The sequence below is a fragment of the Ovis canadensis genome, chromosome 2, assembly GCF_042477335.2.
Source record: "Ovis canadensis isolate MfBH-ARS-UI-01 breed Bighorn chromosome 2, ARS-UI_OviCan_v2, whole genome shotgun sequence".
Lineage (NCBI taxonomy): Eukaryota > Metazoa > Chordata > Mammalia > Artiodactyla > Bovidae > Ovis > Ovis canadensis.
In genome coordinates this window covers 174,746,324-174,771,302 of record NC_091246.1, presented here as the reverse complement: position 1 = coordinate 174,771,302, position 24,979 = coordinate 174,746,324, and the positions used below count along the sequence as shown (strand labels likewise).

The 24,979-nt window shown below is 39.2% G+C and overlaps 1 protein-coding gene across 1 annotated transcript in view; it reads right to left on the bottom strand.

The window, feature by feature from the left end:
• The window catches only part of LRP1B (LDL receptor related protein 1B), a 1,961,274-nt gene that overhangs the window by 863,576 nt on the left and 1,072,719 nt on the right, over positions 1-24,979 (bottom strand). The window lies entirely within an intron of this gene.

Below are 24,979 nucleotides of genomic sequence, written 5' to 3'. Positions count from 1 at the left end.
CTCAGCTGGTAAAGAATCTGCATGCAATGCAGGAGACCCTGGTTAGATTCTTGGGTTGGAAAGATCCTCTGGAAAAGGGATAAGTTACAAGCCTTTTTTTGAACATAGAGAGCTGAAGTAGAAAAGTTAAATCCAACTTTGCCTGAATGATGTCAATATCTTGAGAGTAAGGAAACAAACACAAACAAAAAACTCAGTTTAGTTGCTATCATACATGTTAGGTAGTTAGAATAGGAATAAGGAGTCCAAAGTGGCGATGGTTTAAAGACAAGGAAGGGAAAAGCCTGCGAAAATAGAACAAAGGAAGGTCTGAGGCAGAGTGAGAACCGCAGGTAAAACAAACAGCCCTCCAGTCTAGCCCAATTTACATAGGGCAGGCTCAGGGGGAGGAGAGAAAACATAAAAAGAGGCGCCTCTCTTCTCTTAACGTCTTTTGGGTCAGCATGCCCTCATGCTTCAAGGATGTATTTTCTTTTACTTTCTAAATAAAATGGAGCTGTAACACGGAGCTGTAACACTGGCCTGACTAAGGGCTGTAATGCTGGTCCGTGTGTCACTTCAAATTTTTGTTGTGACAAGACAGAACCGGGGAAATTACACACTCCCCTGACATCTATAGTGCCATTTGTCGGATTTAATCTGGCTGAAACAACCTCCTCTCACCCCCACAAAGAGGAAGCCATGCACAGCAGGGGTCTAACTCTGCCAGACGCTCTTGTGGTGGAAGCTGAACAGGAAGCAAACCCAGCACCGGGGAAGTGACAAGAAGCCCAGCATACTGGAAACTGGGACAGCAAAAAACAAACTCAGCAGAAAGCTCACGTGGCTCAGTCTCAGCTTCCAGAAGACCTCCGGTTAAGGTAGGAGGTCCTCACGCCTATGGCTGAAAGGACATATGCCTAACAAAATCTTAATTCATTAACAATCTCTCGTTTCTTGTTTACTTGAACTCACCCCCACCCCCCGCCCCCACTAACAGGTGAGCAGCAGCGGGTACAACTGAGGGACTCTGGCAGGGGCTACTCCTCAGTGCGTCCTAAAGGCTCCACTATCTGCTGGGCCTCAGTAGCCATTGCCCAAGCAGGTGGGGGTTCTGTGCCAAGGATCAGCCCAATGAAAACTGTTAGCACAGGTGAGATATTTAGCAGATTTTCTGGCAGGTTATGAAGGGGATTCCTTAGTGCGTTTTTTCCCACTGCTTTTTCCTCCTGTCTTTCAGCTCTTTTCCCCCGGGGCCTTGAGCCTACACAAAACCCATTGTGCCTGGCTTCAGGACCTAATGAAGCTCAGGATCTGATGTCATTGCAAAAATTCAGTTAGAGACACAAAGATAGGTAAGAGGTGGATTTGTTCCTATTCAGAGAGAAGCACACTCCACAGGGTGTGGGCCATCACAGAGGAGAGTGCAGTAGCCGTGGAATGTGATGTGGCTATTTTCTGCCAGCTAGGTGAACTTATATGCTAATAAGGGGGAGGACCTCCCAACCGTTGGGGAACCAACCACTCCTCTGTCTTTTGACAGTGCCTTGGAACTGTCTTGCCACCTCTGGGTGTGTCATTTAGCTTGCAGAATGGGGATCAAGGTTTATTTGAATTTGACTTGTCATCATGGACCCATTTGATTTTAATTGGTTTTATGTTATGCCCTTGGGACAAACAGAAAGTAGCTAGTCCTTGGGAGGGAAATATTGTATAATATCCAATATCTCAAGATAATTCAGGCCTTCATTTTCTATGTTTCCTACAACATGTGCGACAACAGCTATTTCTCAGTGGACCCGCTAGGCAAGTGACAGGCACACAGTGCCTGCTGGAAGTTCATCTGCTGGCATCCCTTCAAGGGCAATTGGGCTTCCAGGGATAATGTTTGCCACTTTGGGAGTTAGCCCTGCAGGCCATTTGGGCCTAAACCCTTACCACCCTTTTCCTAAAGTTACAAACATACCCCTGGATCAAATCTCCACTCTACTTTTATGGAACACCTGGTCTGTTGTCTCTTATCAATTTGTTCTTAAGCCAATTACTAACTCCTAAAACCAGGACCCTGCCCCCTTGTAGACAACACTGCTCCATCCCACTTATTAAAATATCTTAATGCTCCTAACAGGACCAGGTAACCCACTCCTTTGTCATTATTTCTGTTATTACCTAAAGTGGGCCTATGACAATGAAATGTTTACCAATGGAGACACCCTAACCTGCTCTTATGGAGGAGTAGGGGAAGAAATCAGTGACTTACATTCCCTTAGAGCAGTAAGAGGATAAGGCTTATGGCTGCTTTACCAGGTTCACAGTCTCAGGGCACAGGCTCGGATTGCTTTACATTGTGATATCTATTCCCATCTGTGGTGAACCAGCTGCCAATGAGTTAAAATTACAACCCTTTAGTCCTACCCAGCACTGGTCACACTGGAGACCTTGGGGATGCCCGGCTCCAATCCAAGGATCCCAGGAGGTTGACCTGACTTGACCTGCCTAGGAATCTGGTCCTCAGAATGTTGTCATGCCTCAACCTACTCAGGTACCTGCCAGTCCAGGAGTCCCAGGGCATCGACATGCCTTGAACTATCCAGGGAACCAACTCTTGGGAGGCCGACCTGCCTCAACCTGCCTGGTAATTCGATCTCCAGGAGGCTGTCACACCTTAGCTTGGCTGGGGATCTGCACCCTGATCCAGGGACACCTGGCTCTCAGGTTGCAACAGTACTGGGTAGGATAAGTCTCAAAAAGACTCACCCCTAAGGAAGTCCACCCATGGAAATTGAAGGAGACCTATTATTTTTTTCTTGTTTCTTTTCCCCCCTGTCATGACTGTCTTTCAGATGGGAAATAACCAATCCACTTCCTGGCAGACACCCTTGAGATGCATCCTTGATAACTGGAAGCTGTTTAATCCTCTAACCCTAAAGAGAAGTCACTTAAAATTTTTTTGTGCCACTGTTGGCCACGGTATCTTCTGGGGGACAAGGAACACTGGCCTGAGGATGGGAATTTAAATTACAATACCATCCTGCAGCTAGACTTATTCTGCAAAAACACAAGGGAAATGGACAGAGATTCCCCTATGTCCAGATTTTCTTCCAACTAAGAGATACGAAGGAACTCTGTCTTAAGTACAGGATTGTTGTATGCCCTAAAAGTGAGCCTATTAGGCAAATGGTGTTAGGCACAGGCAACCAAGAGAATGAATCTTCACATGAAGGCTCACTTCCCATGGCTCCTGAGTTGCCAGTGCTCCTTCCTCATATCCAAACATACTCCCATATCTGGGAACACCCCTCCACAAAAGCCAACTCGAGTATGTCTGAAATGAGGAGAAATCAGACCAACCTAGGTCCATAAGCCATTCTCCCTCTTAGAACTAAGACAGATCAAACAAGACCTTGGAAGCTATACAGATGACACAGGCAAATATATAGATACATTCCAATACATTCCAATGGCCTTTGACTTGACATGGAAGGACATCATGGTCATATTTAGCCAAACTTTATCTGACCCTGGGGGCTTCCCTGGTGGCTTAGATGGTAAAGTGTCTACCTGCAATGCAGCAGACTTAGGTTTGATCCCTGGGTCAGAAAGATCCCCTGGAGAAAGAAATGGCAACCCACTCCAGTACCCTTGCCTGGAAAATTCTATAGATGGAGGAGCCTGGTAGGCTGCCAGCCATGGGGTGGCAGAGAGTCTGACAGGACTGAGCGACTTCACTTTCTTTCTTTCTATCTGACCCTGAGCATGCTAGGGTCTTAAAGGAAGCCCAAAGGTATGCTATGGGGCTTCACATGTCAAGTGATAAATTCCCAGTAGGGAAAACTGCAGTCCCCTCTGCCAGGAGCCAGCATGAGGAGTCCTGCCCATGGGAAAGGTCATGAGGTTAAGGGGCCAGACAGGCAAAGGCAAGTCGGGCCTTAAGGGAGCCTCGCTGGATCTGCTCATGCATCTGCCCCAAAACCAGAGTCTGCCTGCTTTACTGTGTTATGCTTTCCACCTACTCTTCTGACATTAACAGGGGGCTGTCCCCCCACCACCTTTTTCTGGAAAAAGTTAATTTAGAGCTTTTAGATAATAAGTCTCCTGGGCATAATAAGAGTGTTTCAATCCAAAAAACCCTTTGATGGCTTTCTAGCCTGCCTGCTGGACTCTTACAGCTGCACATGTGATTGTTTGCTGCCTCCCGACCGCAAGAGGCACAGGAAGCTTAAAACATCCTAGGAATGTAGGGGCTTCCAAGGAGTCAAAATCACTAGAGTAGGACTGATTAAGGGTTTCATTTGTTGAGCCAATACTTGCTGCCAAGTTTTCACATCTTTTATTTGTTGATATAGTTGGTATGTAGAAAAAACAGGTAGTAGCCCTGGTATTAGCAACATTAGATCCTTGAGTTAAGTACTTTCTTTGTTATTACCTACTGCACTTTTGTTCTACAGGAATATAACTTTATTTAGTACTTTGAGGGTGATGCAGATTAAAGAAAAAACACTTCAAGGGAAAAAGAGTTTTCTGGTTGATAGACATTTATCTAGGAAAAGAGCCATAAAAATGTTAACAGGCCCTCTGGCTGGAAGATGATGTAAAACAACCTAAGACCTTTTGTATGTGGGAAGGTATGCAAAAAGAAAGCCTGGTCTCAATAAGGGTCAGGACTGCTGTCCCCGCATAACTCTGCATATTCCATTATTCCTTTATGTACAACTTGGGGTATATAAGCTGCTTTTGAAAATAAAGTTGTGGGTCTGGCACCGATACTTGGCTCCCCCATGTCATTATTTTCTCCCTTTTCTGGCTGAATTCCCATCTGGAGCACAGAGGCTCTCCGTGTCTACTTATTTGCCCTGGCTTCTAAGACCCACGCAAGAGGGAGCCCAAGGTGGGGCACCCTCCGCTATTCAAGTGGGCGCCAGTGGCCTACGTAGATGGTGCAAGTTCCTTGTCTTGGAACTTTATTGGTCTCCTGTGTAAACCAAATTGTTCAGCCTCTTTTCTCCACTTATTTTCCTACTACACTATTCTTTCCTAATCTCTCTTTATATTTCTAAATAAATAAGATTTTCCTTGCTGACTCCATCCCCACTTCAAATTCCCTGGACCCTGGCACCCCTCCTCAGATCCTAACTGGAATTATAATGATCCTGAGCACATCTGGGAAAGGGATCATTTTCTGATCTGTGTGAAGGCAAGACTGAAAACAGACCAGCAAAAAGTAATCAGCTATGCCTGGAACTCAGCAGTAACTCAGGAGCCCAAGGAGAACCCTGTTGCCTTTCTGGAAAGGCTAAAAGAGGCCCTCCAAAAGTTTACCAACCTGGACCTAGACTTTTATGAGGGACAAGTGATTTTAAAAGGCAAATTCCTCATCAGACATCAAGATAAAGTTACAATAGCTACAGCAGCAGGACCCTGCTGCCCCTTTAGACGAGATGATCCTGACAGCCACCAGTACCTTTATAAGAGAGAACAGGAGAGGGAGGCCAAGGCCCACGAAAGGGAGAAAAGGAAAGAGACAAGGCATCCAGGGAAGCCCTATGGCAAACTCTGAGTCCTTGAAGGACAAGGCATGAGGCAAATATCTAATCTGTAGACAGATGGGACTTTGGGCCAACAAGTATCCAAGTGACAAGTCCAAATCTCCTAAAACAGCTTGCTACAAATATCATCAATTGGGACTTTGGATGGAACTCTGCCCTCGAGAAACCAGAGCCTCAAGGTCAAGCACCAAGCCTTCCCTCATGATGGTCAATAGGACTGAAGCAGCCCACTCCAGCCAAGCCACCTGTCACAGATAACTATCACAGGGCTGGAGCCAAGGGTGCAACTGGATGTGGCAGATACCTTGGACAAAATCTTTGTCCATTAAGACAAAACCCTGAGAGGGATTGTCAGAAGATCCTCTGACCAATCCTGAGGAAATTCTGTACACTGATGGAAGCAGCTTTGTCTTAGATGGAAAAAGAAGAGCTGGATATGCAGTAATCTCCAATTTTGAGGCCACAGAGACTAAACCTTTGCCACCAGGTACTTCAGCCCAATTAGCTGAGTTCATAGCCCTGACTCAAACTTTAGAGCTAGGAAAAGGAAAAAGAGTAGCCATTTACACTGACTCCGACTATGCCTCTCTGGTGCTACATGCACATGCTGCTATTTGGAAAGAAAGAGGCCACTTGACCACCCGAGGGTCCCCAATCAAACATGGTGATCAAATCCTTAGGCTGTTGGAGACAGTATATCTGCCTGCTGGTGTTTAAGTCTCCCATTGTAAAGAACACCAAAAAGGGAGCATGGAAGTGGCACAAAGGAACCAAGCAGCCGATCAGGCAGCAAAGAGAGCAGCATTACAGAACAATGACCTAAGAGCGGTTGGCATATTTGTTTCACAGACTAATTTGCCAGAAACTCCTTCATATACTGAAGGTGAGACTCTTAAAGCTAAGGGTGAGGACTTTTAAGAAGATGATATGGGGTGGTTCCAAAAGGAGGAACTCCTTTTTTCTGCCTAGGAACCTCCAATGAAAGTTGGTTAACTTCTCACATGCCACCATTCATTTAGGGGAAAAGGCCCTCCAAAGATTACTAGAAAGGTCCTTCAGAGGAATAGGCCTCCAAACGACTATAAGGCAAATGGTCTTTTCTTGTCCCACCTGCCAATTAAACAACCCCCAAGAAGCTTGAAGACCCCAGCTGGCCCAGCCTGTCCAGCGACATGGGAGCTACCCAGGAGAGGACTCGAAGATGGACTTCACCCAGATGCCGGTTTCTCAAGGGTATAAATACCTATTAGTCATGATAGATACATTCACAGGATGGATTGAAGGCTTTCCCCCCAAGACTGAGAAGGCTGAGGAGGTGGTAAAAAAAAAAAAAAAAAAAAAACTGCTCCATGAAATCATTCCAAGATTTGGTCTGCCCAGGTCATTATAAAGTGACAATGGGACATCATTTACTTCTAAGGCCATCCAAGGGGTCTCTAAAGCATTGGACATTACTTATTATCTCCATTGTGCCTGGAGGCCTCAATCTTCAGGAAAAGTAGAAAGAGCCAACCAATTCTTAAAATCAGTGACAAAAAAAAAATAACCCAGGTGACCTCCCTAGGATGGAAGAAGGCTTTACAAATAGCTCTCCTCCACACTCATATTGCCCCTAAGGAACAGGTTGGTCTTAGTCCCTATGAGATGCTATATCAGAGACCTTTTGTTTACATCAATGACCTCTTCTTAGATCCAGAGGCTCAGACCCTCCAGTCTTATACCATGGTCATTGGGAAATTCCAATAGGATATACACTTCTGGGGTGTCAACCAGGATCCAAAGATTCTAAGGAGTCACCACTATATGCTCCAGGGACTCAAGTCCTAATTAAAGTCTAGAAAGATGGATTCCCAAAGGCTCAACTCCAGCCCACATGGAAGGGCCCCTACCGTGTAATACTTTCTATCCCTATAGCAGTCAAAGTACCAGGACATTACTCCTGGATTCACTACTCACGAATCAAGCCATGGAAGAAAACAGAAGAGAACACTCAGTACACCTGTGAGCCCCTGGGAGATCTCAGACTACAAATGAGTCCCATTCTAATAAACACCCCCAAAATCAAGTTTCTGGGGATAAGATTTCTCAGGACAGTTCTATAGAGCCAACACAGCTTGTCAGGGTTTGTACTCCAAAACCTGAGATGAGATAGACATGAGATAGATTTCCTAATCCCTGAACAAGGAGGGACTTGAGCCATCTTGAATGAGATGTGTTGTTTCTGGGTAAACACTTCCAGCTAAGTTAGAGAAAGTCTCACAGTCCTCAAAGAAAAACATTCTAGACCCTACAGGACCTCAAAGAATGAGCTGGGGAGTTCTTGGGGTGGCTACAATCTCTCTTTGGGAGATCCTCCTGTTGATGGGAAATTTGGAGTTGGGTTCTGTATATTGTCACCCTGCTTATTTAACTTATATGCAGAGTACATCATGAGAAATGCTGGACTGGAAGAAACACAAGCTGGAACCAAGATTGCTGGGAGAAATATCAAGAACCTCAGATATGCAGATGACACCACCCTTATGGCAGAAAGTGAAGAGGAGCTAAAAAGCCTCTTGATGAAAGTGAAAGAGGAGAGTGAGAAAGTTGGCTTAAAGCTCAACATTCAGAAAACGAAGATCATGGCATCCAGTCCCATCACTTCATGGGAAATAGATGGGGAAACAGTGGAAGCAGTGTCAGACTTTATTTTTGGGGGCTCCAAAATCACTGCAGATGGTGACTGCAGCCATGAAAAGTTATGACCAACCTAGATAGCATATTCAAAAGCAGAGACATTACTTTGCCAACTAAGGTCCATCTAGTCAAGGCTATGGTTTTCCCAATGGTCATGTATGGATGTGAGATTTGGACTGTGAAGAAGGCTGAGCACCGAAGAATTGATGTTTTTGAACTGTGGTGTTGGAGAAGACTCTTGAGAGTCCCTTGGATGCAAGGAGATCCAACCAGTCCATTCTGAAGGAGATCAGTCCTGGGATTTCTTTCGAAGGAATGATGCTAAAGCTGAAACTCCAGTACTTTAGCCACCTCATGCAAAGAGTTGACTCATTGGAAAAGACTCTCATGCTGGGAGGGATTGGAGGCAGGAGGAGAAGGGGATGACAGAGGATGAGATGGCTTGATGGCATCACTGACTCAATGGATGTGATTCTGAGTGAATTCTGGGAGTTGGTGATGGACAGGGAGGCTTGGCGTGCTGTGATTCATGGGGTCACAAAGAGTCAGACACGACTGAGCAACTGAACTGAACTGAACTGAATGCCCCTTATAATCCCTGTTATTACCATATTGATGCTGCTTATGATTGCTCCATGTATTATCAATTGTCTAAACAATTTTTTTCTCTGCCCAGGTCAACAAGCTAAGACATACAGTGCCAGTTCAACAAGGATATATAAAACTACAGCCAACCATGAAAATATCACTCACCTTTAGATGGACACTGTTATAAGGACTCTGAGGCTTGAGAATAGCAAGCAGGGGAGGCCCAATGCCCCTCGCTGTTGTCCCAGCTCAGCAGGAAGTAGCCAGAGAAACCTCGATTCCCTATTCCCAAAGAATTGGGCTTCCTATCTCTTAAGGGGGGAATGTTAGGTAGTTAGAATAGGAAAAAGGAGTCTAAAATGGTGGTGGTTAAAAGACAAGGAAGGGAAAAGCCCTTGAAAATAGAACAAAGGAAGGTCCAAGGACCAGAGTAAGAACTTTGGGTAAAACAAACAGCCCTCCTTGCTAGCCCAATTTACCTACAGCAGCCTCAGGGGGAAGAGAGAAAACATAAAAAGTGGGGCTTCTCTTCTCTTCACATCTTTTGGGTAGGCATGCCCTCATGCCTCTAGGATGTATTTTCCTTTACTTTCTAAATTGAACTGAACTGTAACATGGAGCTGTAATACTGGTCCATCCGAGGGTTGTAATGCTGGTTCATCCATCACTTCAAATTTTTGTTGTGATGAGACAGAACCGAGGAAATTACACACTCCCCTGACAATACAGTTATATAGATTTTGAACGTGTGAATTCTAAATTAAAAAAAAAAAATCCCCTGGAAATCAACAACAGCAAAACATAAGATTTCAAAATAAAATTTTACTTAATTAAATCAAAAGACCTTGTTTACTAACAGGTAACTACAATGACATACCCATAACAGTAAACATTGAGAAAGCAAATGCCGGGAGCCAGCATGGGAAATCCCGCTTGTGACAAAGGTCATGAGGAAGGGGGCCTGACAAAACGCAAAGGGGGGATCAGGCCTCAGGGCCCCTGGATTTTCTCGAGCATCTACCCCCAGAACCAAAATTTGTCTGCTTTTCTGTATTATGCCTTTCACCAACTCCTCTGATGTTAACAGGGGGCTGTCTCCCCATCACCTTTTTCTGGAAAAAGTTAATTTAGAGCTTTTAGATAATAAGTCTCCTGGACATAATAAGAGTGTTTCAATCCAAAAACCCCTCTGATGGCTTTCTAGCCTGCCTGCGGGACTCTTACAGCTGTGCATGTGATTGTTTGCGGCCTTCCACGAGAGACACAGGAAGCTTAAAGCATCCTAAAAATGTAGGAGCTTCAGAGGAGTCAAAATCATTAGAATAGGACTGATTAAGGGTTTCATTGTTGAGCCAATACTTGCTGCCAAGTTTTCATATCTTTTATTTGTTGATATATTTGGTATGTAAAAAAAACAGGTAGTAGCCCTAGTATTAACAACATTAGATCTTTAAGTTAAGTACCTTCTTTGTTATAACCCACTGTACCTTTGTTCTACAAAGATGTAACTTTATTTAGTGCTTTAAAGGTGATGCAGATTAAAGAAAAACACTTCAGAGGAAATGAAATTAACATACATTAAAGAAGAGAGCCATAAAGCGTTAACAGGCCTCTTGGCCATAAGATAATATAAATCACCTGAAACCTTTTGTATATGGAAAGATATGCAAAAAGAAAGCCTGGTATCGATAAGGGTCAGGACTGCTGCCCCTGCATGACTCTGTATCTTCCATTATGTAAAACTTAGGGTATATAAACACCTTTTGAGAATAAAGTTATGGGGAATTGCACAAGCTTGGCCTCCGCCGCATCGACTCTCTCTCTCTTTCTCCCTCTCTCTCCCTCTCTTTTTCAGGCTGATCCCTTGGAACACAGAGGCTCTCCATGTCTACTTATTTGCCCGGGCTTCTAAGACCCATGCGAGAGGGAGCCCAAGGTGGGACACCCTGCACTATTCAAGCAGGCAACTGTGGCCTAACGTAGACAGTGCAAGTTTCTTGTCTTAAGACTTTATTAGCTTTCTGTGTAAACCAAGAAATATCAGCCTCTTTCCTCCTCTATTTTTTCACTGCATTATTCTTCCCTAATCTCTCTTTAAATTTCTAATTAATCTCTCTTTAATCGCCAACTCCATCCCTGCTTCGAATTACCCTAGATCCACCGGGACTAGACCCCTACAAGCAAAGCATAGAATTAGCACAGGAAACAATTCTAAAAAGAGATGGTCAGCCAATTCAAAGGATTAATTAATTCAGCAGACAATTTTGTCAAAACAAGATCAGATAATCAGGACTGATTACAAGAAATAAGGTAGTAATAATAAGAGAAAAGATGATTGTAAACAGTTCATCCAAGGAATTCAAAGAAGTGTACTAATATTTCCCAAGATAAAATTTTTCATATAATGAAAGTAATTCATGTAGAGTTAACATGATTTACTCAATATCAGACCTTTTATCTCCCAAGACAATATTAATGGAATCATAAATCCTCACACACACAACTTATTCAATAGACATTTAAAAAAGGAAAAAGAGGCATGAAAAAACCTCCTTCAATTCACTGGTGTAAAGACAGAAAAAAATGACATAGAGATAGATCTGTGGCTACATTCTTTACTATTGTTCCCTGACAGCAGTAGCCAAAGTCATTTTGTGGCAAATACTTGGTTTTCTCTCTAAGACAATTGACTTAGAATCATAACCTACATCTGATGGCTGGGGGACCATCAATATTTTCACATTTTATTCTTTAGCTTGTCTCAGAGCTACCAGTGTGACAGAATTGGACTCAGGCTGCCCAAATTCCTTCAGCCAATCTATTCACCTCTTATCTAGCTACACAATTCTGTATCAATCTATAGCTTTACTTCTGGAATTTAGAAAAAAATGCATGAATAATAACAATAGATTTTTGTGCTTGAAAAACAAAGAAATAAGAAAATGTTTGATTATATAAGACTATTTTACTCCTAAAGAAACTGAAATCATGAATGTTAGGCTTGCCTAAGTCTATGTATACCTCCTTAATGGAAATTAGGTTATTATAATTAAGTTTATCAAACTCTCCATCTATCACTCTTTCTATAACATCCTACTACCAATATTTTACCTTATTTTAACTTATTATCCATGAATGTACCTAAACTGTTACTTTACTCTACCCATAATTTCCATATATCTTAAATATAAAAGTTACATTATTTCTCATAAATTGTTTCATTATATAAAGAGAATTATTTGTGCCCAGTAGAAATGAGTCTCTAAATACTTTCAGTTCTTTAGTATTTGGTTCACCAGTTTCCATACATACCAGCCAATATTTCATAATTCTATAAGAGTCCTTTGGACTGCAAGGAGATCCAACCAGTCCATTCTAAAGGAGATAAGTCCTGTGTGTTCACTGGAAGGACTGATGCTAAAGATGAAACTCCAATACTTTGGCCACCTCATGAGAAGAGATGACTCATTGGAAAAGACTATGATGCTGGGAGGGATTGGGGGCAGGAGGAGAAGGGGACGACAGAGGATGAGATGGCCTGATGGCATCACCAACTCGATGGACATGAGTTTAAGTGAACTCCGGGAGTTGGTGATGGACAGGAAGGCCTGGCGTGCTGCACTTCATGGGGTCACAAAGAGTTGGATATGACTGAGTGAATGAACTGAATTGAACTGAATATCAAAAATACCAATTATTTTGAATTTTGATATTTCTTTAAAATCTGCAACACTATCAACTCTTAGTTTATTCATAAGTGAATTATAGCAAGATTTACTTGATCATTTTTGTCACACTTTTTTAGGTCTATCTTTTTCCTTAATTTTTTAAACACAACCCTTTAAACAAAACCCATTCTAGTGGGTAACAACTGAATCCTTGATCCCACACATGCATGGGGGAGTTTTTATCCCTGCAACTCCCCTCTGTCATCATGCCCTCTGGTCTGTTGGATAAGGCTTATCTTACCCACCGCGCCATCTCACTTGGGCCAACAGTTCCCTGCACTGCAACATTTATGGGAAGATTTGAATGGTGGTTACCATTGGCCCTCATATGGCCTTGCTCTCTTTATGGGTCTTGGGCCTTTTTGGCTGTCATGCTTCCCAGGTTGCCCCTCCAGGCCTACTCTGAGTCTTATTTTTTTTCTTTTTTAAGAGGACTTCACAAAGTACTCCTGATAGTAATTCTTCCAAAAAGTTACCATTGAGCATTTTCTCAGTACTAACAAAATATACTTTAGGAAATGAGAATTTTAAATGACATTACTATAATTCCTATAGAACTTTGTATTTTCCTTTTAAAACCATGACATTTTAAAGTTAAAAGTCTATGTCAACATGTAGTTTTTGGCAAATCACTAGTAACTAGAATGAAAAGGAAAAGTGTAAAGTGAAAGTGAAGTCACTCAGTCATTTCTGACTCTTTTGCGACCCCATGAACAGTAGCCTATCAGGCTCTGTGGTACATGGGATTTTCCAGGCAAGAATACTGGAGTGGGCTGCCATTTCCTTCTCCAGGGGATCTTCCCAACCCAGGGATCGAACCTGGGTTTCCTGCATTGTAGACAGACACTTTACCATCTGAGCCACTAGGGAAGCAAAACACAAGCAAATTAATTTTGCATGGTCATATCAAAGGCCTTTTTTGTATATTATCCCAGAAATAATATTTCAAATCTAAATCAGAGGCTAAAATATTCACCCTTGTTCTTAAAATTATGAAATGATAAGTTTTGGAGACTGAACTCTATTATGTAGCTGTTGCTGCTAAGTTGCTTCAGTCTTGTCCGACTCTTAGTGACCCCATGGACTGCAGCCTATCAGGCTCCTCCATGCATGGGATTTTCCAGGCAAGAGTACTGGAGTGGGGTGCCATTGCCTTCTCCAATTATGTAGCTAGAACTAGGAAAAGAGAGACAGCCAGGGTGATCAGCAGTGATACAGACTACAAGTGATAGCCATGTTTAATACTGGTAAATTATCCAGTGACAACATAAATTGCTATTATTTATTAAATAATGTAGGGAAAGTGGTAGCTTCCTAATAGATCTTGTTAACATGGATCCTTGACTACTAGCTTCTTTACTTAAGAAATTACATAAAAACAATTTCTTTGTGTGAATTTACCTTTGAGTATCCATCTGTGATACTGGCATAATGCTTAAAATGGAAAGTATTATAAAAGTGAACACATTTTTACTAAATTTTATGATTATGGAAGCCATGTCTAGAGGTATGAATTTTAAAATAAGTGTTATTTTTTTAAACCAAAAAACATGATCAGAGCCTAAATATGATTCAAGATAGAAGTAAAAAGGAGGCAGATCCAGTGTTTAATTCTCTACCTTCTAATGCAGGGGGCACAGGTTCAACCCCATATCTGAGAACTAAGATCCCACATGCCATGTGGTGCAGCCAAAAAAATAAAAATAGAAAAGTAGTAAAAAGGAATCAATAACTAATACACAGAGATAAAAGACTATATCAAAAGTCATCTACAAAGCAACTGAACAAATACTCTGACATATGAGAAAGTACTCAAAAAAGAAATGACAATGACCAAAGCATAATTTAATCAATATGTCTAAGAAAGACTTTTCAATCTGAAAAAATGATGAAAATTCATTTATCTTTAAAGGATCAATATGAATATTATAAAAAAATATGCTTTTCCATTAGATAAATAAGTGTTTAATGTTTAGAAGATGTGGAGTAGACATGAATAGAGACTTTAAATGAAGTATGACTATAAGTTATGGTTAAAACAAGTAAGCAACTATATGCAGACTGTAAGATATGATGACAATTAATTTTTAAATAATATTACATCTTTAGGCATAATTGGTTAATTCACATTTTAAAATCTCTTTTCTATGAAGTTTAAAATATATTAACCAACATCATAAATTTTATTAGGAAAAAATGAATTCCTCAAGGCATTTGGAAACTTCTGAAATTTGGCATACAGGCATCCATCAGAGATATTGCAGGCTTGGTCTCAGAAAACATCAAAAAAACTGCATTTTCAATAAAGTGAGCCACCTAAATATTTTAATTTTTTGATGCACATAAAGGTTATGTTCAACTATACTTGTATAACATTATGTCTAGAAAACATACATACCTTAATTAATAAATACTTTATTGCTAAAAATGCTATCATCTGACAGCACAAGGTTCCCATAAGTTTTCAATTTGTAAAAATAAGTATCTGGAAAGTGCAATAAAGCAAAACACAATTAAATGAGATACACCATAAGTTGGGAAATTTCCCCGTGACCTTTAAGATTCTATCCAGTTCTTAGATTCTAATTTTAAAAAGCAGCCAAAAGAAGCATCTGGAAATTAGTTTCCAAAAGGTAAAAACTTCCAAAATGAGTAAAATAATAGAAAATTCAATGTATTTTCACTAAGAAAATGAGTCATGCCTCTTATGCTCAGAGTAAATATAGGTACACGTGTAAGTAAACACAACATATGCATTGTATAAGAAATTAATAAATAAGAATCTCAGTTAAGTAGATTTGGGAGATATGAAGGGGGGAGTGCTCATACCCTGGGATGATAGCTGAGCCCAACAGGAAAAAAAAGACTCCTTTGTCAACTTCCCTTTCCCCTCTTTAAAAGTTCTCCTTCCCTTGTGAGGCTTTGCATGTGGCTCACCATGGTTGCAGACCCTGAATTGCAATACTCCTCTGATTCCGAAGAAACTCATCTTTCCTGGAGAAATATCTTCCAGTCTATTTGCTTTATGTCAATATTTGCATACAGTGCACATGTGTTCTTACACAACTACACTTTCTTTCTGATTTATTACTTACATAATATTTGGTTACATCATCTCTCTTGCAATTATGACTGAAGTTATAGGACAGATATGCAAATTCCACAGAGAAGAAAAATGTGGGAAGTAGAAGAAAGCATAGGGTAACTCATTAAAAAAAATAATAATAAAGGTATTAATTTAATGGACACTTGGAAAAAGTAAAGTTACTAATGATTCAATTTTGTTTTCTTATTGGTAAATCACACAGGCTCTCTGGTCACAGACTCTTGGTTTGTAACGTGGTATCCTGGGTCCCTTAAGTCCATAAGGTCAAGAAGTCAGAAGAAATGTCATCTGGCAATGCATGACACTCTAAAATAATTTAATGTAGAACAAATAGAGTTTCTCACCTGAATAATTCCTAGGATTATCACAGCATTCCAATAAAACACAGTAAATGAATTTCAGGAAAATGAAAGAACTAATAAAGAAACGTTAAAATTATCTTGGGCTTTTCTCTGCCTAATAATGCAGTCAACTGTACAAAACATTTTAGGAAGACTTTCACCAAAAAGATTCTAATACAATGTAGATCTCCCCTCTTTTTCACTAATGTTGTAAAACACTGATTTCATAGCTCGGTGTCCTATAATTAGCATCTGATGGTGATAAGAAATGAGGTACAATGACAATACACATTTTTCCCCTAAAAAATAAACATTTAAAAAAAAAATCTAACATTTTCCCTGTCCTTCAATATTAGTATTACTTTTAAAGTTGAAAATAGAACCTAATATTTTGTTTTGTTTCTGGATACTTGTTCTATTAAAATATTATTATGAACTATTGCATTTGATAAAGTCTTAAAAGTTACACAGTGTCTTTTCTTTCTTGACTTTGCATAAGTATTATTTGACTTTGGATCTTCCTTGAGACATAAATTACAGGACTCTTAGAAAGACTACCTGATTAACTCAGAAAAAGAAACATATTAAACCAAAGTGGCTTACATTTTAACATGTTGAAATTACAGCACAGAAAAGAAAACTATATTTTATTTCTATAGTTACTTCAACCCCATAGAATATATAATATGGATTAATGGGCTATTAAAAAGTATTCTATTGTTGCAGGTAGTATGTTCAATTTATCTATTTTTCACCTAAAATTTAATGCCAGGTTATATGTATGCTATTGTGTAAGTGGCAACAACTTTCTTTTTCTCTCAAGGGTAATCATGGTTGGTGTGGTACTTATATTTATCCACTATACACAGCTTAGACAGATGTGTCCTAGTGAGGTAGAGTTCAGATGAAATTTACATTCCTTTTCTGTCTCTAACCTAGGAATTTTCCTACTTATTCCTCCTTTTGTTCCACATATAAATATTTCTAAATAATTTATTATTGAAGTCTCAAAATACAGTTATTACAGGTTCATTTGGGAGAGTGTATTACCTATTATATATATATATATATATATATATATATATATATGAATTTGACAATGACTAAGTGTGTGGAAAATTCATAGAAGATTCAAGTTAAAATAATGACAAGGTAAGAATAATATAGGAGCCCGTGGTTAGAAAGTGTTAATTTCTCAGTCATGTCTGAATCTTTGTGACACCATAGACTGTAGCCCACCAGGTTCCTTTGCCCATGGAATTCTCCAGGCAAGAATACTGGAGTAGAAAGCCATTCCATTCTCCAGGGGATCTTCCTGACCTAGTGATCAAACCCAGGCTTCCAGCATGGCAGGCATATTCTTTACCATCTGAGCCACTTAGGGAGGCCCTGATGTTAATCTAAATATGATGAAGACTATAATACATTATACATTATTATTTACTGAGAAGAGGCACTAGGCAGGCCACATTAACACACTACTTACACTCTACTCAACAGCTCTGCAATTGTCATTACCAAATCAAATTTTCAGAAGAAAACAGTATGACTTGCCTGAGGACACACTCATTACCAACTAGTGTCAGAGTAAAATCCTAATGCTTATCTGATTCCAAAATTAAATTATTTTTCACTATACCATTCTGCTTATACCTATGTCCTTAAAAGAATCACAGCATAAAAATATTGGGCAAAAGATATGAAAATTTCATTCTTCTTTCTGGGTTTATGTCTTCTATTTATACTCCAATCCTAATTTTTATCTACTCTAACGCTTATAATTATAGTTATGGAAAATGATACTTTTTAAATTATAGCGATTGTAGGACCATATCCTCTGAGAAAATATACATTTCTATATACCAATGCCAGTTGTAGCTCCAGAGAATTGGTGTTTTGATAGGACAAATTTCAAAAGATCCAATCAACACACTTTAGAAAAAATTATAGGAGAATAGGGTGCCACAAATTGTCTTTATTTTACTACTCTTTCATTGTTGTTACATAAAAACCTCATATCTCACATATAATGCCAAGTATAAAGAATATAAACATTACAGGCAGGTGAATCCTGAATTCAGTTTTTGTATTATCACTAATTAATGTGTGATATCGGGCAGTTACTTACCTCTGATCTCTGGTTCCTATTCTGTGAAACAGAGTAGAAAACTACTGTGAAAGTGTTTACCCTTTCAAGATATTTTACTAAACACTTTGTATAAGATAGAGTTCTAGACCTTAGAGATATATCACCCAGAAAGAACGAATGAATGAATGAATCAAACAGTACTAGGCACTGGGAATACAGAATTAGCATTCTCTTATCTCAGAGTACTTACAATCTGATAGGAAAAATATTTGTAATTTAATTAAACAAGTGACTTGATTAACCTCTGATAAGTGCTATGATATGGGCAGTAGCAGGTGTTATTTCAACACACAACAGAAGCATCTAATCTTAGATATGGTTCCCCAGAGGAGTGATGTACAAGTTGATACAAATAACAGGTTCAGGTTAAATCAGACAAACAGGAGGAAAAGGGGTGCTTTTAGAATGTTCCAGAAAGATGGCATTTCTGAAAGCCCAGAAGTCAGAGTACATGAAATATATGAGAAACTGCAAGAACTTCAGAATGGCTGCAATAAGGTGTAAGACAGAAGTAGTGGAATTTTAGGAGCTATAAACAGGCTTGAGAGACAGATTCAGAAATGATCCCCATTGATATAATAAAGACTTGGAAGTCAAAGGGACACCCAGGGAGTATATAAAGAATGAGACTGAGAACAAGAAAAGAAATATTGAATAGTTCTGGCAATATGATAGACACAAGAGAAACGCTAGATAAAGTAGCAACCGAACATTTTAACACATAGGTGAATGTGTAAAAAAATAACACAAATTTTCAGAACCCAGAAATGAGAATGGTACAGAAAACTAGATCAGCTAGTGAACTATAACTGCTGGGAGTGTGTGTGTGTGTGTGTGTGTGTGTGTGTGTGTGTGTGTGTGTGTGTGACTTTGCTTGGAAAAGCAATAGAAGAATGACAGAATTATAATTTACATGTTTGAGGATTAATGTCAGCTTCACATAGATGATATTTCTTTAATTCCACAAAGGCATTTATCCTAGTGTAGACCCAGTATCAGAGGTTAAAATTACGCAGAAGCGTGCATGAGATGACATTCCTCTTAGTACAAGGAGATGTCTTAGCTTGGACTGTAAGTGAAAAAAATATATAGTCTTCACTGTACATGTATGGAGACTATATCATAAGTTCTAGTTTCTACAGTTGAGGAAACCTCAACCTCAAAAACTCAAGGTAAAAATTAATCCAGGGCACATAACATTTCTAAGAATTCTCAGGGTGTTTAACGCAGCCGATCTGAAGACAAGTCCTAAGGACTTCATAGGGCCAAAAATAATAATAATAATAAAATAGTCTCAAAGTTCAAAAATCACACACAAAAAAAAATTAAGAAGGTGAAAGAAAAAATCTGGTGAGAGAAATTCAACAGATGCAGCAAATGGCAGAAATACATCTATAAGCTCTACACATATTTTTAAAATACCTGACAGAAATGAGATTGAAATATGATAGGTACTATAAAGTAGGGAAATCAAAATTTAATTAAAGGAGAAAGACAAATTGTTTAAATGTAAAGTCATTCTGAGAAAAAAAGTAGGGGGACTTGAAAAAGAATCAAATAGAATATTTAGAAATGAAAACTAGAGCATTGAACTTTCAAAATGCATCAGTTCAGTCTCTCAGTCATGTCCAACTCTTTGGAACCCCGTTGACTGCAGCACACCAGGCCTTCCCATCCATCACCAATTCCTGGGGCTTGCTCAAACTCATGTCCATTGAGTCGGTGATCCCATCCAACCATCTCATCCTCTGTTGTCCCCTTCTCCTCCTGCCTTCAATCTTTCCCAGAATCAGGGTCTTTTCCAATGAGTCAGTTCTTTGCATCAGGGGGCCAAAGTATTGGAGCTTCAGATTCAGCATCATTCCTTCCAATGAATATTCAGCATTGATTTCCTTTAGGATTGACTGGTTTGATCTCCTTTCAGCCCATGGACTCTCAAGAGTCTTCTCCAACACCACAGTTCAAAAGCATCAATTATTTGGTGCTCAGCTTTCTTTATAGTCCAACTCTCCCATCCATATATGACTACTGGAAAAACCATAGCTTTGACTAGACAGACTTTTGTTAGCAAATTAATCTCTATGCTTTGTGTGTGTGTGTGTGTTGTGTGTTTGTCTCTGCTTTTTTATGCTGTCTATGTTGGTCATAGCTTTTCTTCCAAGGAGCAAGCGTCTTTTAATTTCATGGCTGCAGTCACCATCTGCAGTGATTTTGGAGCCCAAGAAAATAAAGTCCATTACTATTTAAATTGTTTCCTCATCTATTTGCCATGAAGTGATGGGACCAGATGCCATGATCTTAGTTTCCTGAATGTTGAGCTTTAAGCCAACTTTTTCACTCTCCTCTTTCACTTTCATCAAGAAGGTCTTTAGTTCTTCTTTGCTTTCTGCCATTGTGTATCTGAGTTTATTGATGTTTCTCCCAGCAAAAGTTAAATTACAAATTCATACATTTGAAGGAACAATTATTAAACTGGAATACAAGTCTGAAGAGATCTCCATGGTTTCAGTTCAAAAATAATGTAAGAAGGGATCAAGAATCATGAAGAATAGACTAAAATGATCAAGCATTAACCTAATAGTTCCAAAAATATGGAAGGGAGAAAATGGAGATTAGTTATTATTTGAAAGTAAACTTCTTCTCTAGAATTTCCCAGAATTTATGAGTGATATGACTTTAGATATAAAAAGCACAATCTATATTAAGATAATTAAAAAGAATTGTATATATAGAAACACTGTAGTAAAACAGCAAATACCAAGAGGAAATTTATAATATCTAAGCAAACCCATAAAATGTTTAACAATACTGAATCAGGAGTGTAAATTGTACTATCATTTCCAAACAAACAAATAAATAAGAAATGAGAATGTTTTAGAAAACAATTTACTTCCTTTCACAAAGAAAATAATGAAAGAATATCTGAAAGTTAGGCAGAGACAAAGGAACCAGAGAAGTGTAGGGGTTAAATGAGGAAATATCTTCTCATGGAAGACAAGAGGAAAAAAATGTTTCACGAAGAAGCACAGCTGTGATGAAACTGTTGAGTTCAGTTCAGTTCAGTCGCTCAGTCGTGTCCAACTCTTTGCGACCCCATGAATCACAGCATGCCAGGCCTCCCTGTCCATCACCAACTCCTGGAGTTCACTCAGAATCACGTCCATCGAGTCTGTGATGGCATCCAGCCATCTCATTCTCTGTCGTCCTCTTCTCCTCCTGCCCCCAATCCCTCCCAGCATCAGAGTCTTTTCCAATGAGTCAACCCTTCGCATGAGGTGGCCAAAGTACTGGAGTTTCAGCTTTAGAAACTCCAAAGAGATTCCAAAGAAATCCCAGGACTGATCTCCTTCAAAATGGACTGGTTGTATCTCCTTGCAGTCCAAGGGACTTTCAAGAGTCTTCTCCAACACCGCACTTCAAAAGCATCAATTCTTCAGCGCTCAGCCTTCTTCACAGTCCAACTCTCACATCCATGCATGACCACTGGAAAAACCATAGCCTTGACTAGCCGGACCTTAGTCAGCAAAGTAATGTCTCTGCTTTTCAATATGCTATCTAGGTTGGTCATAACTTTTCTTCCAAGGAGTAAGCGTCTTTTAATTTCATGGCTGCAATCACCATCTGCAGTGATTTTGAAGCCCCCCAAAATAAATTCTGACACTGTTTCCATTGTTTCTCCATCTATTTCCCATGAAGTGATGGGACCGGATGCCATGATCTTCATTTTCTGAATGTTGAATTTTCAGGCAACTTTTTCACTCTCCACTTTTGCTTTCATCAAGAGGCTTTTTAGTTCCTCTTCACTTTCTGCCATAAGGGTGGTATCATCTGCATATCTGAGGTTATTGACATTTCTCCCGGCAATCTTGATTCCACCTTGTGTTTCTTCCAGTGCAGCGTTTCTCATGATGTACTCTGCATAGAAGTTAAATAAGCAGGGTGACAGTATACAGCCTTGATGTACTCCTTTTCCTATTTGGAACCAGTCTGTTGTTCCATGTCCAGTTCTAACTGTTGCTTCCTGACCTTCATAGAGATTTCTCAAGAGGCAGGTCAGGTGCTCTGGTATTCCCATCTCTCTCAGAATTTTCCACAGTTTATTGTGATCCACACAGTCAAAGGCTTTGGCATAGTCAATAAAGCAGAAATCGATGTTTTTCTGGAACTCTCTTGCTTTTTCCATGATCCAGTGGATGTTGGCAATTTGATCTCTGGTTGCTCTACCTTTTCTAAAACCAGCTTGAACATCAGGGAGTTCACGGTTCACTTATTGCTGAAGCCTGGCTTGGAGAATTTTGAGCATTACTTTATTAGCGTGTGAGATGAGTGCAATTGTGCAGTAGTTTGAGCATTCTTTGGCATTGCCTTTCTTTGCGATTGGAATGAAAACTGACCTTTTCTACTTCTGTGGCCACTGCTGCGTTTTCCAAATTTGCTGGCATATTGAGTGCAGCACTTTCACAGCATCATCTTTCAGGATTTGAAACAGCTCAACTGGCATTCCATCACCTCCACTAGCTTTGTTCGTAGTGATGCTTTCCAAGGCCCACTTGACTTCACATTCCAGGATGTCTGGCTCTACAGATAACATTAAATACAAACTGACATGCCTTATCCAGATTTTTTTTCTCCCCCTTGTTGAGCTTGACAAAGACCATTTTCATGAGTTTCCACTTTTTATAGTCAACTAAGTGGCAGATGGATACACAAATTTTATTCAAATCTCCCAAGACATTAGTTGTGAGGAAAAAATTAATATGATAGCTGATGAGATGTGTATGATCAAAGGAGAATTTGGTAGTTATGCTGGTAGTAACCTTTTTAAAGAAAGTGAAAGCTGAACATGCATAAATATTAATGAGAAGAAACCAGTGGGTTAGACTGAAAATACAGGAGAGAGAAAAGTTACATTTTCTGTTTTTATACATTTTATGGCAGCAGAAATATTTGCAAAGACTGGATTCATATCTGAAAGTGATAAGCATCCCTGACAATTAAAATAATTATTTTAAAATAAGTTTACTTGAATTTTTAAATTTAAACTTGTATATATACACACAAATATATAGTTTTATACAAAATAGTGACAGAGATGGACTAGCTTATGGACATATATTGAGCCTAGAATTTCATTACCAAATAAGGACCCAATCTTACTGTGTAAAGATTATATATATCAAAGAAAGGATATGTATAAATTTTCACTGATAAACATGCATCAATATTTAGAAAATTCACATATAAGCACACCGGGTAGCATGTCATTTAGTTTCTTATTTCTTTCATAGCACTTGTCATAGTTTTTAAGTATTTTGTTTATTACTGATTGAAGTTTGGTTTTCACCCTCTCTCCCTCTTTTACCTCTAACAGAAACTTTGCCTTTTTTAAACAATGTAGGCATCTAGAACATAGTAAATGAAAATTTGTGACTTGGTGAACTCTAGAAGATAGAAAAACTGAGTTTACAATATTTGAGAGTGGGCCAATAAAACACATAGTTGAGGCTCTGAAAAGGATACCGGCTCAGAAGAAAAAACAAAAGTTGCATTCTGACTGCCTTTTGGCAGTTTACCCTGGGGTAGGGTTCCAACTTCAGTCACCTAAGTTCTGCTTAAATGCTAGAAAATATCTCATAGCAATGAACAGCAACTCATGATTCAAATATTCACCTATGCATATAGCTTTCTGTTTGCAAAATGTTAGCTCAGCATGATGGAAATGATGTTTCCTTGATCAGTATAGGACTTCAGTCTGATATCTTTCAAAACATTAGAATAAAAATAAAAGGATATTGGAAATATTGCTATTTTCAAACTAATTGCAACTAGACCAACTCCAGCCACAGTTAAAAATATATATTTTCATTTGAGAATATACATACACACATATATAGTCTCATTTGAGAATAGAAAATTATTTAGAAAGAAGAAAAAAGATATCTCTATAACAAATCTACTTAATAACATTTTATTGAATGACTACTAGATACTAGATACCAGGTGCTATATAGATTTTATATATATTATTTGATTCTGATTACATATATGTTTGAGTACACATGTACATTTGTGTGTATGTTTATATATATAAGAATGTGTATATAGTGTGTGTTTATGTGTGTACATATGTGCAATTAATAAACACCTGGTATTAATTAATTAATAACCAATGAGGTGATGAATGCTACTGAACTCTTTAAAGAAGTCAAGTTTACTTTTGACAGAAATGTAAAGGGTTGCACCACAGAAGTGCACCATATGCACCTCTATGTAAAGGTCAGCACCAAAGAGGTAGTTTTAACTATCATTGCCCAGTGGCTAGCAAGACAAGAAATTGCTTCTGTTAGTAGAAAGCTCTAGGTGCAAAGGAAAAGCAAGAGAAGTGGACTGAATCATGTAATAGAGAGACTTGGTGAGAAATTTAAACAGCAGGCAGGGACTAAATTAATAGGTATTGGGAGAGTAATTTTCACAAATCAGGTTGCATACAGAATTACCTGTATCATCTTTTAAAACTGCCTATAACTGAGCCACTATTATACTTCAGTTGGTGAAAGAGGGCATAATAAAGTAGTGGATTACATTGTATGGCTCAAAAAGATTTGTCCAATTTTTAAACCCTAGTACCTGTGATTGCAACCTTATTTAGAAGGTGTCTTTGTAGATGTAATTAAGTTAAGGCTCTTGAGATGAGATCATCCTGGACTAAGAGTGGGCAATGACTGGTGTCCTTGTAGGAGAAAGAGACACAGAGAAGAATCTATGTAAAGACAAGACAATAGATTAGAGTTAGGCTGCCACAATCAAGAAGAGTCAGGAGCCCACAGAAACTGGAAGAGGCAAGAAAGCATTCCCTTTAGAAGAGG